The 20,142-nt window shown below is 49.8% G+C and overlaps 1 long non-coding RNA gene across 1 annotated transcript; it reads right to left on the bottom strand.

The window, feature by feature from the left end:
- Window positions 1-1,882: 1,882 nt before the first annotated feature.
- LOC134732634 (uncharacterized) lies at window positions 1,883-15,983 on the bottom strand. The gene is made up of 3 exons (XR_010115976.1): window positions 13,328-15,983; window positions 7,423-7,597; window positions 1,883-3,861 (listed from the first exon to the last, which is right to left on the bottom strand). It is a non-coding gene; the product is annotated as an uncharacterized lncRNA (long non-coding RNA).
- Between the last annotated feature and the right edge of the window lie 4,159 nt (window positions 15,984-20,142).

Here is a 20,142-nt window from a genome sequence, read left to right as displayed (position 1 = left end):
AACTACTTTAAAGCTCATATGGAACCAAAAAAGAGCCTGCATTGCCAAGACAATCCTAAGCCAAAAGAACAAAGCTGGAGGCATCATGCTACCTGACTTCAAACTATGCTAAAAGGGTACAGTAACCAAAACAGCATGGTACTGGTACCAAAACAGAGATATAGACCAATGGAACAGAACAGAGCCCTCAGAAATAATACCACACATCTGCAACCATCTGATCTTTGACAAACCTGACAAAAACAAGCAATGGGGAAAGGATTTCCTATTTAATAAATGGTGCTGGGAAAACTGGCTGGCCATATGTAGAAAGCTGAAACTGGATCCCTTCCTTATACCTTATACAAAAATTAATTCAAGATGGATTAAAGACTTAAATATTAGACCTAAAACCATAAAAACCCTAGAAGAAAACCTAGGCAATACCATTCAGGACATAGGCATGGACAAAGACTTCATGACTAAAACACCAAAAGCAATGGCAACAGAAGCCAAAATTGACAAAGGGGATCTAATTAAACTAAAGAGCTTCTGTAGAGCAAAAGAAACTACCATCAGAGTGAACAAGCAACCTACAGAATGGGAGAAAATTTTTACAATCTACCCTTTTGACAAAGGGCTAATATCCAGAATCTACAAAGAACTTAAACAAATTTACAAGAAAAAAATCAAACAACCCCATCAAAAAGTGGGTGAAGGATATGGACAGACACTTCTCAAAAGAAGACATTTGTGCAGGCAACAGACACATGAAAAAATGCTCATCATCACTGGCTATCAGAGAAATACAAATCAAAATCTCAATGAGATACCATCTCACACCAGTTAGAATGGCGATCATTAAAAAGTCAGGAAACAACAGGTGCTGGAGAGGATGTGGAGAAATAGGAACACTTTTACACTGTTGGTGGGACTGTAAACTAGTTCAACCATTGTGGAAGACACTGTGGTGATTCCTCAAGGATCTAGAACTAGAAGTACCATTTGACCCAGCCATTCCATTACTGGGTATATACCCAAAGGATTATAAATCATGCCGCTATAAAGACACATGCACACGTATGTTTATTGTGGCACTATTCACAATAGCAAAGACTTGGAACCAATCCAAATGTCCATCAATGATAGACTGGATTAAGAAAATGTGGCACATATACACCACGGAATACTATGCAGCCATAAAAAGGGATGAGTTCATGTCCTTTGTAGGGACATGGATGAAGCTGAAAACCATCAATCTGAGCAGACTATCACAAGGACAGAAAACCAAACACCGCATGTTCTCACTCATAGGTGGGAATTGAACAATGAGAACACTTGGACACAGGGTGGGGAACATCACACCATGGGGCCTGTCATGGGGTGGAGGGCTGGGGAGGGATAGCATTAGGAGAAATACCTAATGTAAATTACCAGTTAACAGGTGCAGCACACCAACATGGCACATGTATACCTATGTAACAAACCTGCACATTGTGCACATGTACCCTAGAACTTAACGTATAATAAAAAGATGAATTAAATGAAAAAAATAAATAAATAACCTGTGCCTGAGTCCCTCTCCTAGAGATGCTGACTGAACTCATCTTGGCCAGTGGTTCTCAGACTTGGGCACTAGGATTTTCCAAAGGTCCCTTGAAAGGCTGGTAAAACAGTGCAGGCCCCACCCTAGTGGGGCGGACTCAGCAGGTCTGGGCAGGGTCCGGAGTCGCTGCTGCTGCTGGTCCCCAGACCACACAGTCTGAGAACCGCAGCTCCTGGGTTCAGGGAGTGGCCTGAGTGTTCACACCTTCTAACCCCAGTAACAAGAAAAGATGCACTGATATCCCCAGTGACGTGAGTTGGTCTAGCATCCCTCACAAATATCAGCAGCCACAATCTGTTTCCATTTTAAATGAGTTCTTTAGTGTTAAGTAATTGACACACATGTTGCTCCATGGAATCCCCACAAACATTCCACGTGGCAAATACCATACTCCCTTGTGCAGATATGATACTTTCCTTTTACAGATGAGGAAAGTGAGGTGTGGGTGTGTGTGGGTGCAGATCCTTGGCAAGGTGCCTTCTCCCATTGCCCTGGGTTAGTCTGTTTTCCTATAAAGAAATGTCTGAGGCTGGGTAATTTATAAGGAAGAGTTTAACTGGCTCAGGTTCTGCAGGCTGTGCAAGCACGGCGCCTGCATCTGCTTGGCTTCTGGGGAGGCCTCAGGGAGCTTTGACTCCTGGTGGAAAGTGAAGTGGGAGCAGGCGGTCACACGGCGAGAGTGGGAATGAGAGAGAGAGGAAGGAGGTGCCAGGCTCTTTAAACAACCAGATCTTGCCTATCTGAATAAGAAGTGACTCAACACCATGGACAGGGCACCAAACCGTTCATGACAGAGCCGCCCTGATGACCCAACCTTGGGGATCACATTTCAATGCAAATAACCAATCCATATTCAGAACTCAGCCTTCGGAACTGAGACTTCTCTCTCTCTGTAAATCCAACCCATCGCGGCCATTCCTAAAAAGAACACCCGCCTCCAACCATGGCCAGTACGGCAAGTAGACGGGCATCTCGGCTGTGCTCTCTCTTCCCACCCGGTTCTACCTCTTCTTGCCAGATCTCGCGATCTCGGGCCTCTTTTCTGCTTCTGTTTCGTTCTCAAATGCCCTCTGGTATGACCGTCTCCTGGATTAACCCCCAGCTGTTGATCCTTTTCAGCAGAGACCTCCAAGATCAGGGAGCAGAGAAAAACCATTCCTACTGTGTCCTCTTCAATATCCTGACACACAGAATTCACAAACATGATAAAACTATGTTTCCAGTTGCTGTTTTGGGGTAATTTGTTACACAGCCACAGTAACAAGAACAGTATGTTACACTTCAACAAAAAGCTTCCTGAAAAAGATATGCTTTACACAGCCATGGTAACTAGAAGAGTACAGTGCACCACCATTTATTTATCCGTTCTACTGTTGCTGCGTGGTGCAGTTGCTGCCATTCGGGATAATTACACACAGTCCCGCTCTTCGTGTTCTTTGTGTGTTTGGTGAAACACACCTACATGTTGCTGAGCATACAGCCAGGAGTGGAATTGCTGGGTCACAGGCTCTGTGTGTTTCTACTTTTAGTAGGTCCTGGCAAACAGTTGGTCAAAGTAGCTGTTCTTAATCGTTCCAGCAGTGTGGGGGTGCTCCCCTGGCTCCTCTTCCTCACCACCACTTGGTGTTGTCATCTTTTTCAGGTTAGCTGTTTTGGTGGGTTGTGGTTTTAACAGGTAGATCCCTGATCACTACTGATGCTGGGCACCTTGTCACATGTTTATTGGCCATGCAGTAATCTTTCTGTATGCCCGTACAAATAGTATGCCCCTTTTTCTATTGGGTTGTTTGTTGAAAACGTGTACATATTTTCCTATTTCAAATGCATTTTTCCCAGTCTGCTAAGTAACTTAGCCTTCCCTTCTTTTTACCCACCTCCATTTCTCTCAGCTGCATTCTGATCATCCTTTAAGCCTTAATTTCCACACTGTGACAAACAGAAGAGTGGGAGTGGGTCTACGCAGTGCTCTGTGCACAGCAGACTGGGGCCACGTGATGGTCTAGGTGGTGCACACATAGGCACCAAAGTGTACAGAGGGTGCACAGCTCACCCAAGGACCATTGCAGCTCATGCAGCCAGCACCAAGATCCAGGTTGTAAATGGCTGACTTCTGCAGTCAGATGCTGACTTGAAGGGCACCAGGTCCATGAGCCCTTAAACCTCCCTTGATTCAGGACATAGCTGTCCCCTCCTGAACAATCTGCGGCTGGCTGATAGGGATCCTGCTGTAGATTGTGCCTCATGTCAACCCAGGTATAGACATCTCTGTCTCGTCTCTGCAAATAGAGGAGCTTCTGTTCAAATGGAAAGGAAGGGAAGCAAGGCTGAAAGGCAGAGAGAGGAGCACCAGAAAGTCCTTTGAACCTCAGGATAGGTAGATGGGTGGGTGGATGGATGGATGCATAGATGGATGAATAGATAGAGACAAAGATGCTAGCTTAGATAGGCAGGTAGACAGATATGACAGATTACTTAGATATAGAGATGATAGGGATGATAGATAGAGATGCCAGGTGACTGATAGATAGATGGATATAGAGATAATAGATGAATAGAGGGATAGAGGATGGATGGATAGAGAGAGAGATTGGATAGATAGATGATAAGTAGATAGATGATAGAGGGATATAGAGATGATAAATTACATAATGGATAGACGAATAGAGGGATAGAGGATGGATGAATCCATAGATAGATAGATAGATAGATAGATAGATAGATATGTCAGATGGATATAGAGGTGATAGATTAGATAATGGATAGAATAGAGAGATAGATGGGTGGGTGGATAGACAGATATAGATAGGTGAAGATAGAGATGATATATTGACAGAGGTAGAGATAGTCATGCACTCTGAAAATTGAATTTATACATATTTTTAACTTTATCAGGAATTCCCCAAGTGCTGTGCCAGCTACTGGTTATATTTGGAAGATGCAAAAGCATGGTCTCCTACTGCCTGCGGTAGAGTGTTAGGACCTGTTTGAGAAGAGAGGACGTGCAGGGGAAACATCGCTAAAGCAAAGCTGCGGCTAGAGCTGTTGAGGCTTTGCCTTCTTTGAATCTGGCCCTGATAAAACGGCAATACAGTAAGAAATATGTAAAAACCCACGACATTCTTTTTGACCAAACTTTAGTAAGGCTTCCCTAAGCCTTCTTTGGGCTTTCCCAACTTTGGGAATCCATACGGAACCACCCAGCCTTGATCTCTGGTCACCCCTCTTATCTGGTCAAATTCCTCACCCCCACCCTCGGCATCAGATCACCCTGGCTGCTTTCAGCAGAAATCGGCTTAGGTCATCTTAACAAGAACCCCCATGTTTCCTTTCAGTAATTTCCCATCCCCCAACCCTCCTCGTTGGGGATGAACCCTATTTTCCTCGTCCTTTTGGGAATGGAGCCCCGTTCTGTCCTGAGGCCTTTTCTCCAATTGCAAGAGTTCCTGAGCAAGATCCGCGTCCGCCGCTCCAACTGCTGTCGGCTCCAGTTTTCTTTAATAGCACCCACACCCACTCGCACATGCACACATTCCCTCACCCATACACATATGCACACATTCACACATGTGCATACATACGCATTCACACACTTGCACACACAGCACTCACACGTGCACACCCCCACTCACACCCCACTCACATGCCCTCACACACTTGCACACCCACTCATACACTCACATGTGCATACTCACACACCTGCACTCGCTTTCATACATAACATTTGCACCGGCCCACACTCACACACATACTCACGCACACACACACCCACTCATTCACACATACCCACTCACACACGTGCACACGCACTACACACACCCATCCACAGGTGTGCACACACTATATACTCATACACTCACACCCAGGCACACACACTCCATACACACACCCCACATATGCACACACGACACACACTTATTCACAAATATGCACACATATATACACAGCATACACACACCCACTCACACACACACATTCGCTCACATACATGCACACTCACACACCCACTTTCTCTACACACAAACACACGCGTATTCAAACGTGCACACACACTTGCACTCACACACTTGCACCCCCAGTCACACGTATTCACTCACACACACTGACACCTCCCACACACTCGCTCAAACTCACTCTGTGGAGATGTGACCCGGAAGCCCCAGGGGTGGGGCAGGCCAACCAGCCCGCACTGAAGTGACTGCTCTTTGGAAGAGCACACAGGCTCCAAGGCCCTCTCATGAGTTTCACCAGCTCCCAACCACGAGAGAAGGTTCCTCTTCCTCCTCCCTTCCTTTCCTGAACAACTTGGTGGCCGAGCAATGTGGGGGGTTGTGGGGAAGGGGCCTGAGGCCTGAGCCGACCTAGGGTAGTTCAGGTGGTGCTAACCACAGGTCCCCTCACCTTCTAGAACTGACTTGACCAGTCTCGGAGCCGCTATCTGGTGCCTTTGGAAAGTTGTGTGTTCATTTTTTAATTTGTTGAGGCTTCACAGGGCAAAGGGATGGGACTGGCTCCTGACGCACCCCCTACCCTTGGCAATGGGCCCCCCTTCCTGATTTTTCAGGGGCCTCTTCCTCATGGCACATCTCCCCCCGCCTCGGCTCTGCCTGGCCCTCAGGAATTCCAGCCTCAGGGTTCACTGCGTGCTGTTGTTCCCTGCCTCAGCTGGGGTGCCTCGTGCCCCCTTTGCGGCCAGGACACCGCACTAGCCTCGAGGCCCAGCTAAGGGCTACCTCCTCTCTGAAGCCTCCCAGGCTCAGCAGCATTTGTGAGCCCCTCCACCCTTGGCGCTTGCTTGGCACTTGGTGGGCACTGAGCCTCCGCAGTGACTCACAGGCCTCCTTCACGCCTCTGCAGCTCAGCAAACCCTTAGCCCTTGAGGGGCTGGCCACATCTTCTTCCTTTTCTTGGTATTTGGCACAAAACAAGTGCCCAGGATGCTTGGCCCTGCTGGAAGCTGCAAAAAAGTCACATCCATACCCCAAGGAGGGGGTGGCAGGTGCTGTCACCACTGCTGTGAGTCTGGGGGGGTCAGCAGGGTTGGACAGCCACGTAGACCCAAAGCAGGAGTCATCGAGAGAGGCCAAGCCGCTGAGCCTCACACCTTAGTTCTAGCTGCCTGTCCTCCTGCTGGTCCGTCCCATTCCTTTGCTCATTGATGTCGGTGAAGATATGAGGACACAGGGCACTGACAGCTCCCAGACTGCGCTGCGCGGGCTGTGGCCCCACACCTGCCCAAAGGTGAGCTCCTCTGCGCCCCGTGTTCTGCATCTCCACCCCCACGCAGTCTCTCCCCACAAGCACAAGCACCCCACCCTTCCCCCATCCCATAGGCGCTCAGGAAAGGGCCTAACATCGGTCATTCGTGCCTTCATCTGAAGTCACCCTCTTAATGCATTTCCTTCTCACAAGGGCCTTTGCCTTCTTGAGGCTCACAGCGCTGACTGCAGCGTGCAAGAAATGCCTCTGCTCAGAGATGATCGATCAGTGCAGTCATGAAGGGGCAAGAATTATCAAAAGCGCTTCCAGAAGTTTTCTAAAATTCCCCCCCAGGGGGTGACCCAGCAAAGCTGGTCTGGTCCTTTCGGTGGCTGAAGGCTGACGCTGGCCTCTGCTCCTTCTGGCCTGACAGCAGTTGCCAGGATCCTGGGGCGTCCACGTAGGTTAGGGCGCGCTCCACGCCCCGCGTAGGTTAGGGAGTGCTCTACACCAATGACGGGTGGAAGCAGAGTGAGCTGTGGCCCACCAGGCCATGGGGGCAGAGCAGCTGCAATCTGAGCCCTTTTCTTGGAGCCCAAGCACCTTTCCCATGCCCTGGGAAGACCCCCTGGCCCACTCACCTCACCCACCAAGGACATGTGCAAGGAAGCCAGCGGAGGCCTGTGCAGCAGCCAGCCTCCTTCCTAGGTGGCTCCAAAGCCTCGAAGGGTGTCCCCTGCACGTTCTCCTCTGCAGAAATGGAATCTGTTCATGGCACAAGACTCGACACTCGGCACTCTTCCTCCCTTTACACCCCTGCTGAAAAAAAAAAAAAGAGAGAGACAGACAGACAGAAAAAAACACCCAGGGTATCAGTCAAGGTGATCTCCCCGCCACAGGATGCCTGTGCACAGCCACGAGTCCCCCACCATCCCCTAGAGAAGACAGGAGGAGGAAAGTCACCCCAGGAGGCCAATTTCCTTTCAGCTCCATTTCCCTGCCCACCCCTCAGGCTGGGATTCAGACCATAGATGTGACAGTGAAGCCACCAGAGTCAGGAAATTCAAAAGCAGCCACCATTCTCCCCGCACTGGGGCAGTGAGCCAGGGAAAGCAAGAAATGCCCCCTGGGGACCCAGACACTGTCAGCTCCGTGTGTGAAGGTGGAGGGGAGACGGCCCTGGCCCTGGGTTTCCTGGGTTTTGTGACCCAGGTAAGGTGCCTTAATGGGGCCTGAAAGGTGCATCTGCAGCCCAGACAGGCAGCGCTCCCAGAGCAGCAGTTAGCAGGCGCTGGGCAGTGGGATTGCAGGTCAAACCCACCACTCCCCAGCAGGGAAAGGCTGGGGGCTGAGGCCACCGGACCACCGCTCTTTTTCTCCTCTCATTTCAAAGGGCAAGAATGGTTTTCGCTGCCACATCACTGGCTAATAAATGAGGCATCAAGCAGCTCCTTTGATTAAGACTATGCGGCCCTCACTACGTCATTGTTGTCACTGACACGGTAAGTGGGCCTGTTCTTTCTGAGGCTGCCTGTGAACGCAGCGTGAAGCCCACCCCAGTCAGCAGCCAGCTCTCCAGCCCAGGGGAACAGCTGCCCCCAGTCCACCGTGTCCCAGCTTCCCCCAGTCTAGAATGTGGTCAACACACTCCCCTACCTGGCCTCCCATTGACGGAGGCTATGGGACCCCATTTTCCCCACATGTAAATCGGGCCTTCAAATATGCCCCCAAAACTCCAGGCCTGCTGGAGATAACTTAGATGAAAAGGTCCTATCTTATCATACACCTTTACCATAAACTTCTCCTCCCGCCACCCCCAGAAGGAAGAGCTGAGGCAGTTTCCAAAGGTGACTGACTTGTCCACAGACCACAAGCCCCAGGAGAAACGTCCTGGACGTCCTCAAGACATTTAGGATTAAATGTTAAAAAAAAAAAGAGACCCAGAAGGCCCCCAAGAAAGGGCAAGAAATTATAGAATACCACCTACACGGGGTTTATTCCTGATTCACTCAATAAGCATTTACGGAGCCACAGCTGGGCTCAGCCACGGGCTCTAAGCTGACTGTGTACAAGTGATAGAGGGGTACGCGGGGGAATCCCACACACAGGAGGGTCTGGGGTCTGCCCCGCCCCATGCCAAGTTATCGTCTCTGCTGCCCATCAGGGACCTTGTCTAAGCGGGAGCTGCAGCCCCCACAGGCCCAGCCAACCTGACAGAACCAGGCCCTGCCCCAAGCTCCGCGAATCCCCCCACCACTCTTGCGGGTCCTTCCTTCTGTGTTTCTCGCTGAGGCCACGCACCAAATATCACATCGTCTTGGGTTATTGTCTAATTGTTTCTTGGGCAGAGACATTTCATTTCAGCCAACTGAGTTCCATGGGGTAGAAATGGCAGCAGGCTCCTATATAAATCGTCTGCTGGGGTGGGAGAGATTATCCAGCCCGTGGTGGGGGCCAGAATTCAGGGGCACTGTGAGGCTGGATGGGAAAATGGTGCCATCTTTGTTTCCATTAGGCTGCAGCTGAAATGCGATGTTTCAGTTATGGACATGGATGGCCAGCCACAGTACGGGGAGAGTGCCTGAGACTCGGGTGCTGTTAAGAAACCACAGCAGGTCTTTTTGTCACCCAATGCAGGTGACACAGGTACCTTAAGGCATTATTTATGCTCATCACTACCTTGAAATTACAGTCACTATTAGACATGTCTGTAGTGAATGAAGAAGTGTGTAGGACATTATATTAAAAAATCTGCTTTTCTTTGACCAGGCGTGGTAGCTCGCGCCTGTAATCCCAACACTTTGGGAGGCTGAGGCAGAAGGATTGCTTGAATCCAGGAGTTCGAGACTAGCCTGGGCAACATAGCAAGAGTTTGTCTCTACAAAAATTAAAAAATTAGTCAGGTATGGTGATGCATGCCTGTAGTCCCAGCTACTCTGGAGGCTGAGGTGGGAGGATCACTTGAGCTTGGGAGGTCAAGGCTACAGTGAGCTGTGACTGTACCACTGCATTCCAGCCTGGGTGACAGGGAGAGACCCCCCATCTCAAAAAAAAAGTACTTTTAAACATTTTGATCGCTGTATTTTAATATGAAAGGTTTCTTGTCATCTTAGGTGTTTCGCTTTATGCATTTAAAAACCAGGACTCTGGGAAGAGGTCCACAGGCTTCAGCCAAGAGGGTTGTGGCTCAAGAAAAGGTGAAGGACCCTCGATCTAGTCTAACCATTTTGCCTTCTAACTGGGGACACTGAGGCATGGGATGTTTCCAAAGCCTCCCAGCTTATCCATCAGACTTGATTGGAGCCTCAGCTGCCTGAAACCCCCTCGGCTTCAGATGCAGTGGCCTTCCATCCCCGCACTCCTCACCCTGAGCCTGACTTGTGACTTCCTGACCCACTGACTACCCTGGTTCCTCCTCCAGGTGCTTCATCAGCCCCCTTCATCTTAGTCCATCTGTCCTCTTCCACCTGGCCCTAGACAAGGGTCAATAGAGCACAGTGGCTTCCTGTTCACTCAGGTCAGGAAACCAATGGCAAGAAAAGTGACAACAATGGCACCCATGATTGGGGACCTCCTCTGTGTCAGACACTCCTAGCTTTACTTATTTACACCTCACTTTATCCGCAAAGAGGCATCATTATCCCCCTTTCACAGATGAGTAAAATGAGGCTTAGAGAAGTTAAGTGATTTGTCCAAGGCCAACTGCGTGGAGATACAGGTCTCCAGGTGGGTTCAGTTACAAGGCGGTCGAAGCTGGGGCTGGAGTGGGGAGGTGGCCAAGGTATAGGCTCTCCCAGATCTGAAGGACACAGAGACTTTGGGCCACTGTTCCTGCGGACGGGTAGAGCAGGGGCTGCGGACGGTGCAACTGTGGCTGAGATAAACTCTCGCTATGTTGCCCAGGCTAGTCTCGAGCTCCTGGATTCAAGCAATCCTTCTGCCTCAGCCTCCCAAAGTGTTAGGATTACAGGGTGCCAAAGAACACACAGGAGGAGGCTCTCCCGGGTCCCAGGTAGCCAGGGAGGTTTCCCAGAGGTCCAGCTTGAGGATGAGACGATCTGCCCAACCCCTCCAGCTGCTGACACAGAGGGAGGGAGAGCACAGGGAATGGCGTGCCAGACCGTTACTCTCCCACCCAGAGGTTCCTTGTCACTTTCTCTCATATTTCCTTGAACAACACAAGTCACGTGGCCACACCTAACTTCAAGAGGTGGAATCCTGGAGGGGCGCAGTGGCTCACGCCTATAATCCTAGCGCTTTGGGAGGCTGAGGCGAGTGGATCACCTGAGGCCAGGAGTTCGAGACCAGCCTGGCCAACATGGTGAAACCCCGTCTCTACTAAAAATACAAAAATTAGCCAGGCTTGGTGGTGCATGCCTGTACTCCCAGCTACTCAGGAGGCTGAGGCAGGAGAATCGCTTGAACCTGGGAGGTGGAGGTTGCAGTGAGCCGAGATGGTGCCACTGCACTCCAGCCTGGGTGACAAAGCAAGACTCCTTCTCAAAAAAAAGGTGGAATCCTGCCATGTGCTGGGAGCAGCACTGGAAAACCAAGCAGTGTGGACCACACTACGAATGTGTCCTCTCCAGCTCCAAACTCGTGTGGATCCCCACACAGCACCTACCCAAGGTCATCCTGCCTGCCCCACCTTGCTCTTCCTCACGTGCCATGCCTGCCCCCCCGCCCGCCATCACCCCAATTTTGGATCCTCATTCATCACCTCTGCTGCATTCTCGTGGCTGTGGCCTCAGCCCAGGCCTCACCGTCTCTCTCCAGGACAGCCAGAGCTTCTCGCTTCCTCGTCTCCAATCTTAATTCTCCAATCCAGTTTATATTCTACATCCCGCTGAGGATTGCAGAATGAGTTTGCTAAAGGCACAGCTGATTGTGTTATTCGCTACCTAAAATCCTTTGAGGGTCTTTAGGACAGGATCCGAATTCCATGACCTGGGATATGCTGTTCTCTCTGTCCTGAATGCATTTTCCCCTCCCTGTGAGTCCTCATCAACTCTGCTTAACTGCTTCTCACCCAAGACTCAGCCCTCCTCCAGGCAGTCTTCCTTGGCTGCCCCACACCCTGCATCTCATTTTGGTGCTCCCTTTCTAGTCCCCAGATGTCTCTATATTAGTGTACACTATAAATGACTAGTGTCTGTCAGACTGGGAGCTGTTTAGGGAAGTGGCAAAGTCTCAATCATCTTCAACTCCTAAGGCCTCCACAGGGGTCAGCCTGGCGGGTGCATGCTGAACGATTGCTGAATGCAAGGCCAGTGGTAGTTACTGTTCCAAACCTGCCCTCCACAGCCTGTCTTCCCAGAGACTTCTTCCCACAGGACACATCAAGCATCTGCTTAGCTCCCTGTGCTGGCCACTGGGGAGGGGGTGTGAAGGCACACCCATGGCCTGCAAGGAGCTTACAAGTTGAGGGGAAAGTTGAGAAACCCCAAAGTCACTGGGAACCACATGGCACTCAACGTGAGGACGACAGCTGGGGATGAGAAACCACCCTTATGTCTTCCCCTGGCCTCACAGAGTCACCACATAGAGGAACCCGATCGAGGCTCCCGTCTAATCCGGCCAGGTTGCAGGTGAGGATGCCGAGACCCAGAGAGGTGGGCTGAGTCACTGCGGTCACTCAGGTAGCCACCAAGGTCACTGCAACCCAGTGATCAGCCTCAGACCTCCGCAGCAAACGCTCTTTAGGAAAAAGCAGACGTGGGCACCTTCCACTTCTATGCAACATGCTGTGACGTAAGACAACCCTCAAATATCTCAAACCAACGGTGTTTTTTCCCCTGCACTCTTCCTTCAAGAGGAAGTTGCAATTTAATTGAATTATTTCTTCTTTCTCTCCTTTAGTCAAAAATTGTGATTTAAGCACCTTTTATGTTTAAGCCACCCTGCTGACCACTAGATGATAATTCAAGAGAAATAAAACCACCCTCACTTCAGGGCGTGGGGACAAGACACTTGTCCCTTACGTCAGCGAACCAAGATCGGGAGGGAAATGCCAAAGGAGTGGTTCAAGCAGTTGCAGAAATTTCACAAGAAAATGCCCCAAAGAGCTGTTTAGTCAGAAAAGCAACTTCTGGGGAGATCCCTGGGTTCAGCACAATCCCCCTTCCTGACCATCCCCGACCTGTGATCCTACTGTGCAGATGGCTTCAGAGCCCGAAAGGTGCAAAGTCGGTAACATTAGATGAGAGTCTCTTCACCCGGTCAGACTTCGTTAGGGCCAAGCTCTTCCAGCAGGACGGAGGTGCCGTCCTTCCCCAGTGCCTGACTCAGTTGCCAGCACCCAGAGTGTGCACTGGGTGAATGCAGACACCCTTCTTTCTACAGTTCCCATTGCAGGGGTCAGCTCCCATTTAGTATGATGGGGTTCAGGCCACGCTATCCCAAAACATGGCATCTTGGCATTTAAGAAAACACGAGGAGAAGAAGGGCACTCCTACCCCCACCATGCCCCTCCCTGCCCCGGAAGCAGCTTGTAGACCTCGTTTGAAAGGTCCCCTCCACACACCCAGAAGAAAGGAACATCCTTACCTCTGAAGGCACCAGGGTCACAGCGAGGAGCCTGAGCAAACAGGACTTGCTAAGTCCCCCAGGGTTTCCCCATTCAATCAGACCCTTTTCGTCCTCCAATCTTATTTCTCCAAAACCATCCACTCTTCATCTAACCTAAGCACAGAAAAATCACAGGTCTCTCTGTTTCTTTAGGTTTCTTCAATTTCCTTTTTTTTTCTTTTTGAGATGGAGTCTCACTCTGTTGCCCAGGCTGGAGTGCAGTGGCACAATCTCAGCTCACTGCAACCTCTGGGCTCAAGCGATTCTCCTGCCTCAGCCTCCTGAGTAGCTGGGATGACAGGTGTGCACCACCATGCCCGGCTAATTTTTGTATTTTTAGTAGAGATGGGTTTTCACCATGTTGGCCAAGCTGGTTTCTAACTCCTGACCTCAAGTCCTCCTGCCTTGGCCTCCCAAAGTGCTTACAGGATCAGAGGCGTGAGCCACCATGCCTGGTCCTGGAAGGAGGATCTTATGATCTGTTTTCTGGTGAAGTAGGTCAGAGGATTCCTTTATCGCCAGCTGTCACATAGAAGGGTGCGGGAAGGGTCTTGTGATCATCTTGTTTCTTTGTTTTATCAGTTGCCAAGGTGCTATGTTTTGGGGTATCAGGCGCTGAGCCCAACAGGTGGAACTCATCTACATTGCTAACAGTTGTAGTTCATTCACTCTCGTTGTTATATACTATTCATTTGTTTGGCTGTACCAACACTTATACATTCATGCTCTTTTTTTTTTTGGGACAGGCTCTCGCTCCATCACCCAGGCTGGAGCACAGTGGCATAAACATGGCTCACTGCAGCCTTGACCTCGAAGGCTCAAGTGATTCTCTCGCCTCAGCCCCTCAAGTAGCTGGGACCACAGGTGCATGCCACTATGCCTGGCTAATTTTGTAATTTTTGGTAGAGACAGGGTTACGCCATGTTGGCCAGGCAGGTCTCAAACTTCTGAGCTCAGGCAATCCACCGGCTTCAGCCTCCTGAAGTGTTGGGATTCCAGTTATTCTCCTTTTGATAAACATCTGAGTTGTGTTTCATGCAGGGCTATTACAACGGTGCTGCTGTGAACATTTCTGTACACGTCATTTGGTGAACTTGCATACTCATTTTCTATAGGATGTACCCAGACTGGGGGATGCTGGGCCACGGGGTATTTCGGTTTAGCTTCAGTTGAAACTGTCCTCGGTTGATTTTTTTAAAAGAAAACATTTTAAAACTTGATTTTTTAAAAAACTGAAAATATAATTTAAAATTATCAATGTTTTGTCAAAGAGGCACTTTTCCTCTGTGATTGAACAATTAGATTTTTAAAAATAATTGGAGGAGAACTTAAATATGTGTAGTCCAGTATTTTTCAACCATTGGCTTAAAATCCACAATTAGTTGGTTTAAAAAAAAAAAAAAAAACAACACTGTTTTGTGCCAGGCAAGGTGGCTCCTGCCTGTAATCCCAGCACTTTGGGAGGCCAAAGCAGGAGGATCCCTTGAGCTCAGGAGTTTGAGACCAGCTGGGCAACATAGTGAGACCCCATCTCTACAAATAATTTAAAAATTGGCTGGGTGTGGTGGTGCATGCCTGTAATCCTAGCTACTCGGGAGGCTGAGGCTGGGAGATTGCTTGAGCCTGGGAGACAGAGGCTGCAGTGAGCCATGACTGCCACTGCCCTCCAGCCTGGGTGGCAGAGCAGGACCCTGTCTCAAGAAAAAAAAATTGTTTTAATTGTGATCAAATATACATAAAATTTACTACTTTAACAATTTATAGTGGGTTTCAAGATCATTTTAGTGGGCCATGATCAGAATTTTTGAAAAATGAGATAGAAGAGAAAAGGAAACAGAACAGAAAAGAAAATGCATCGGAATAAGGACAAATACTGTTTCGTAAGACTTCTGTTTCCGTTGTGTGTGCTCTGTGTTTTAAAAGTTTGTAAAACACGGGTTTAGTCCAACTCTTTTGGTTTACAGAGAGGGAAATATACTCAGAGACAGAAGTGATATCCCAAACAAAGCTTGAACTAGAACATGGCATCAGGCTTCCAACTCAGAGTCTGATATTTTCCAACTCCCGTCTCACCATCTTTGCTGTTGATCTCTCCAAACTCACGTGCTAGATCAGGCTAGACCTTCGTGGCCCCATCTTTTCTTGGTGGAAAAGGGTCTCCTGTTCCCTGCCCCTTGAGTTAGTCCCAGACAGGCTGCAGAGAGGAGCCAGGACTCAGCCAGCACCTTCTGAACGCCACTGTGATAACCCAAGGATGCCCCATTTGACCTTGTCTCCTTTGGGGTCAACCAGGAATAGTACAAACCTAGATCTTAACAGAAGAGAGGGGAAAGGACCCGTGGTTTGACATTTTTCAGAATTTTTCTCTTCTGTGTGTTTCAAGGGTACTTTTCTCGCGGAGCTCAAGAGAGGAAGCGCTATAAATAGAGGGCCTGGAGGAGGGGCGGCCGCGGGAGGAGGAAGTTCTCAGAACACCTGCTTGTCTCGAAATCAAGGGCCAGCGGGGTTTTTCAGGGGGCAGTTCCCAAGCAGGCCCCTATCCAGTCCCCCGGCCAGAAACTTTCCCAGGCTCTTCTCCAGCTCATCGGAACCAGTGCTTAGCCCAAGCTCTCTGGCCTGGATCCCTACACCCTAAATGCAGCCACGACCCCAAGTCCACCCCAGAGCCCTGGGAGGGGCGACATTGCCCCCCTGGATCTAAGGTCCCCGGTCACTCAGCTCAGAGGCACGAGCTGCTCCTAGCCCATAGTTGACCTAAATGAGGTCAGGGCTGACCCCAGGCCACACCTCAGCAACGACTTCCCGTGTCTGAGGACAAGACCCACCAACGGCAGATTGGTCGTCTCTGACCCGCAGGCGGGATGGGGAATGGGCTGTCTTGAGGCTGTCCCTGCAGCAGCCACTGTTTTTACTTGGAGTGTGTTTCTCTGGGGGCTGCCTTTGGTGGAAGAGGAAAAGGCCAGCAGATTGCTTGGGGAGGGGCCAGACTCCCCCCTCATTCCTCCACTCCCTTCTCCCCTGCCCTCTCCGCACCCAGCCCTGCACCCCTCTCCTGCCACTGAGTGGCCTAGGGCTTTTCTGCTGCCATGCTGCCCACTCTCCTCTTCTCTCCTCACCTGGGGGCGCCTCTTGCCTTGCAAGTCTCCACCTCAGTATCCCCTTGGCCAAGAGCGTTTCAAGGACCTCGCTGTAAATTACACCCCGGGTTACATGGCAGGCTCATCCTTCAGACACCATATGTGTTCAACTCAGGCTTGGATGTGGGTCATCATGAGGTTAATCTGTCTCTCCCCCAGCGAGCTGCGAGCTCTGAAGGCGGGGCCAAGTTGGTTTTGCTCCCCGCTTCTACCACCTTCCAGCACAAGGTCCAGCAGGAGTCATGCCCAGCACATTCCTCCAGCCAGCAGGGAGGGGGAGGGAAGGGAGGACGCAGGAGAGATGGGGGAAAGGTGGGAGGGGAAGAGGGAGGGGAGGACAGAAGAGAGGATGCAGGGGAGAAGGGAGATGGCGGGGGAGAGGATGGAAGAGAGGAGGGAGGAGAGGGTGGAAGGGACGAAGGAGGGGAGAATGAAGGGGAGGAGGGAGGAGGGAGGGGAGGATGGAAGGGAGGAGAGGGGAGGGTGGAGGGGAGGAGGGAGGAGAGGGTGGAAGAGAGGAAGGGGGAGAGTAGGGTGGAAGGGAGGAGGGTGGAAGAGAGCACAGAGGGTAGGGTGGGAGGGAGGAGAGAGGGCAGGATGGAAGGAAAGAGAGAGGGCAGGGTTGGAGGGAGGAGGAAGGGGAGGGTGGAAGGTAGGAGGGAGGGGAGGATGGAGAAGAGAAGAGAGAAGAGGATGGAAAGGAGGATGGAGGGGAGGGTGAAAGGGAGGAGGGAGGAGAGGATGGAGAAGAGGAGGGAGAACAGGATGGAAGGGAGGACGGAGGGGAGGGTGAAAGGAAGGAGGGAGGGGAGGATAGAGAAGAGCAGGGAGAAGACGATGGAAGGGAGGATGGAAGGGAGGATGAAAGGGAGGAGGGAGGGCAGGGAGTCAGTTTTCAGCAGGAATTGAACAGCTCTCTCCCTTCTGGTCACTCCATGAAAAATAGTTTGAGAGTTTTCCCCTGTTCTAGCCAATCATATGGCTGTTTTAGCGTGGAGCCCCGCTTCCTCTCAGGGCATACTCTTTCTTCTTGGAAACAGCCAGGAAGCAGCCGGAGCCAGCAAGTGGGGCGCCTCAGCCTCCCTCCGGAGAACAAGCATCACAGGTTTCGCATCTGCCATTCCTGGGCATTGCACAGCCCTGGGGAGGCCAGGAGCCCATAGGACTCATCCTTTTCAAGTGAAGGTGAAAAGAGTGAGTCCTATATACCACAGGACTCACTCTTTTCACTATTTCCAGTGTGATTCAATAATTTCTAGTTAATTCCGAGTTGTGCAGCATTACCACAATCCAGTTCTAGAACTTTCCAGTCACTGAAAAAGAGCCCTGTGTCCTTTTGCAGTTATTCTCTGTTCCACCCTAGCCCCAGTCAACCTCTGATCCACTTTCTCTCTCTATGGATTTGCCTTTTCTGGACACTTCCTATTATGGACTCATACAATACATGGTCTCTGGTGTCTGGCTTCTTTTGCTGAGCACGATGTTTTCACGGTTCATGTTGGAGCATGCTCCTATTAGTAGTTTGTTTCTTTTTATTTTGCTGGATGGTATTCCCAGGCCTTGGTTTTTTATCAATGGGGGGAAGATATGTTTAGTCACACAGAAGCCATTTCTTCCTTCAAGGACACAACTAAAAGGAAGGTTGGCTCGGGTGAGGCTTCCAGTCTGGGTTCCAGTCGGGTGAGGCTTCCAGTCTAGAAACTCTGGGTTTCTAGGAAACCCAGAGACGCGTCTCCTTATGGATATATAGACCTGGGAAAGACGTCCCTACAGAAAGCACGGCTGTCCTAGCCCAAATGCACTGGATGGCAAAACGGATCAGAACGGAAAGATCTCAGTGGGACAGAATGATGAGCAGAAACCAGTTAGGTCAAATATTCTTTACAATTCTCTTATTTGGTTTCAAATATCAATTGCAAAAGTTGCAATCGACATACTGGATAGCACCCTGGGGTTCAGGAGAGTGGTCCTTAGAGCATCGCCCAGGGGACTTTTAAGAATTCCAATGCCAGGGCCACTCTTGGAGCAAATAAATGAGAATCTCCATGTGCAGGCCAGACATCAGTAGTGTTTATCCCTCCCAGGTGATTCCAATGTGCAGCCAACATCAAAGTCAAGGACGACTGTGCTAAATGGTTATTAGGCACCCAAAGTAACTGACTGGTTTGGCAGAATCCCGTGCCTTCCTTTCCAGGCAGTGGAATCTCTGGTCCTGCCCCAAGCGGTCCCGCCGGACCTCCTCTTCTGGAAGCCCACCCGGGAGGTCACAGCTATGGCCCCTCACATCCTCCACACTAACACTGATCCCAAGGAGATGGGCTGGAGCAAACACCATGGTGTGGCGCCATCTGAAACCCTGAGCCACCAACCATACCTCCCCTGCTGGAGACAGAGACAAGGCCAGCTTGTCACAGCACTAAGAAGCCTGTGTCTTACTATTTTATTTAAAAAGAAAATAATTGACAAGTACTACATGAATACATTCTCATAGAAAATTTCTTTTTTTTTTTTTTTTTTAGATGGAGTCTGGCTCTGTCGCCCAGGCTGGAGTGCAGTGGCACGATCTCGGCTCACTGTAAGCTCCACCTCCCGGGTTCACGCCATTCTCCTGCCTCAGCCTCCTGAGTAGCTGGGACCACAGGCACCCGCCACCACACCCGGCTAATTTTTTGTATTTTTAGTAGAGATGGGGTTTCACCGTGTTAGCCAGGATGGGCTCGATCTCCTGACCTTGTGATCCACCCGCCTCAGCCTCCCAAAGTGCTGGATTACAGGCGTGAGCCAACGCACCCGGCCATTCTCATAGAAAATTTCTAAAGGAAATGGCCCCCAGAACTAACCACAATAATGGTTTGACACGTATCTTTCCAGGCATTTTTCTATGCAATTACCTCTATCCATAAATATATCAACATATAGTTTTTGTTTATGCTTGAGGAATTCTATTAGAACTTGCTTTTCAATATACCACCGAGATCATTCCATGTCAGAACTCACAGCAATGCTTCCTTTCTAAATAAAACACTGCAAATGTGATGTAACATTATTCATTTAACCATTCTCCTGTTGATAAAAACTCACATTGGTCTCAATGTTTTTGCCCTTGCAAATGTTTTTTCTGAGCCTCTTTGTACGTATACCTTTGTGCACATGTCCACTTTTTAAAAACAGGGTGGATTCTTAGAAGTGGAGTGGCTGAGAATTCTGGACTCTCCACTCGGCTTTGTTCTTTTATTTGCCTGTTCTAATCACGAAAACTCTGTATTCTGGTTTCATTCTTGGTTATAGTATGGATCTTGTTGCTGTTGTGAGTAGCTTCCTTTCCCGCTTCATTTTCTCATTAAAAATGAGTGATTTTTAGCCAGGGGTGGTGGCATGTGCCAGTAGTCCCAGCTACCTGGGAGGCTGAGCAGGGAGGATCACTTGAGCTCAGGAGTTTGAAGCTGCAGCGAACCGTGATGGTGATCGCTCCACTGCACTTCAGTCTGGGCGACAGAGCAAGAGCCTGTCTCAAAACAAAAATGGTTTTTGCAAAATCATTGATTTTTGTATTGTGGTAAAATACATATAATGTCAAATTTACCATTTAAAAATGATTACATAGCATTAAATACATTCACATTGTTGTGTAACCATCACCACCATCCATCTCCAGAA

Source organism: Symphalangus syndactylus, chromosome 15, assembly GCF_028878055.3.
Source record: "Symphalangus syndactylus isolate Jambi chromosome 15, NHGRI_mSymSyn1-v2.1_pri, whole genome shotgun sequence".
In the NCBI taxonomy this organism is placed as follows: domain Eukaryota; kingdom Metazoa; phylum Chordata; class Mammalia; order Primates; family Hylobatidae; genus Symphalangus; species Symphalangus syndactylus.
This window is presented reverse-complemented; position numbering and strand designations above follow the sequence as displayed.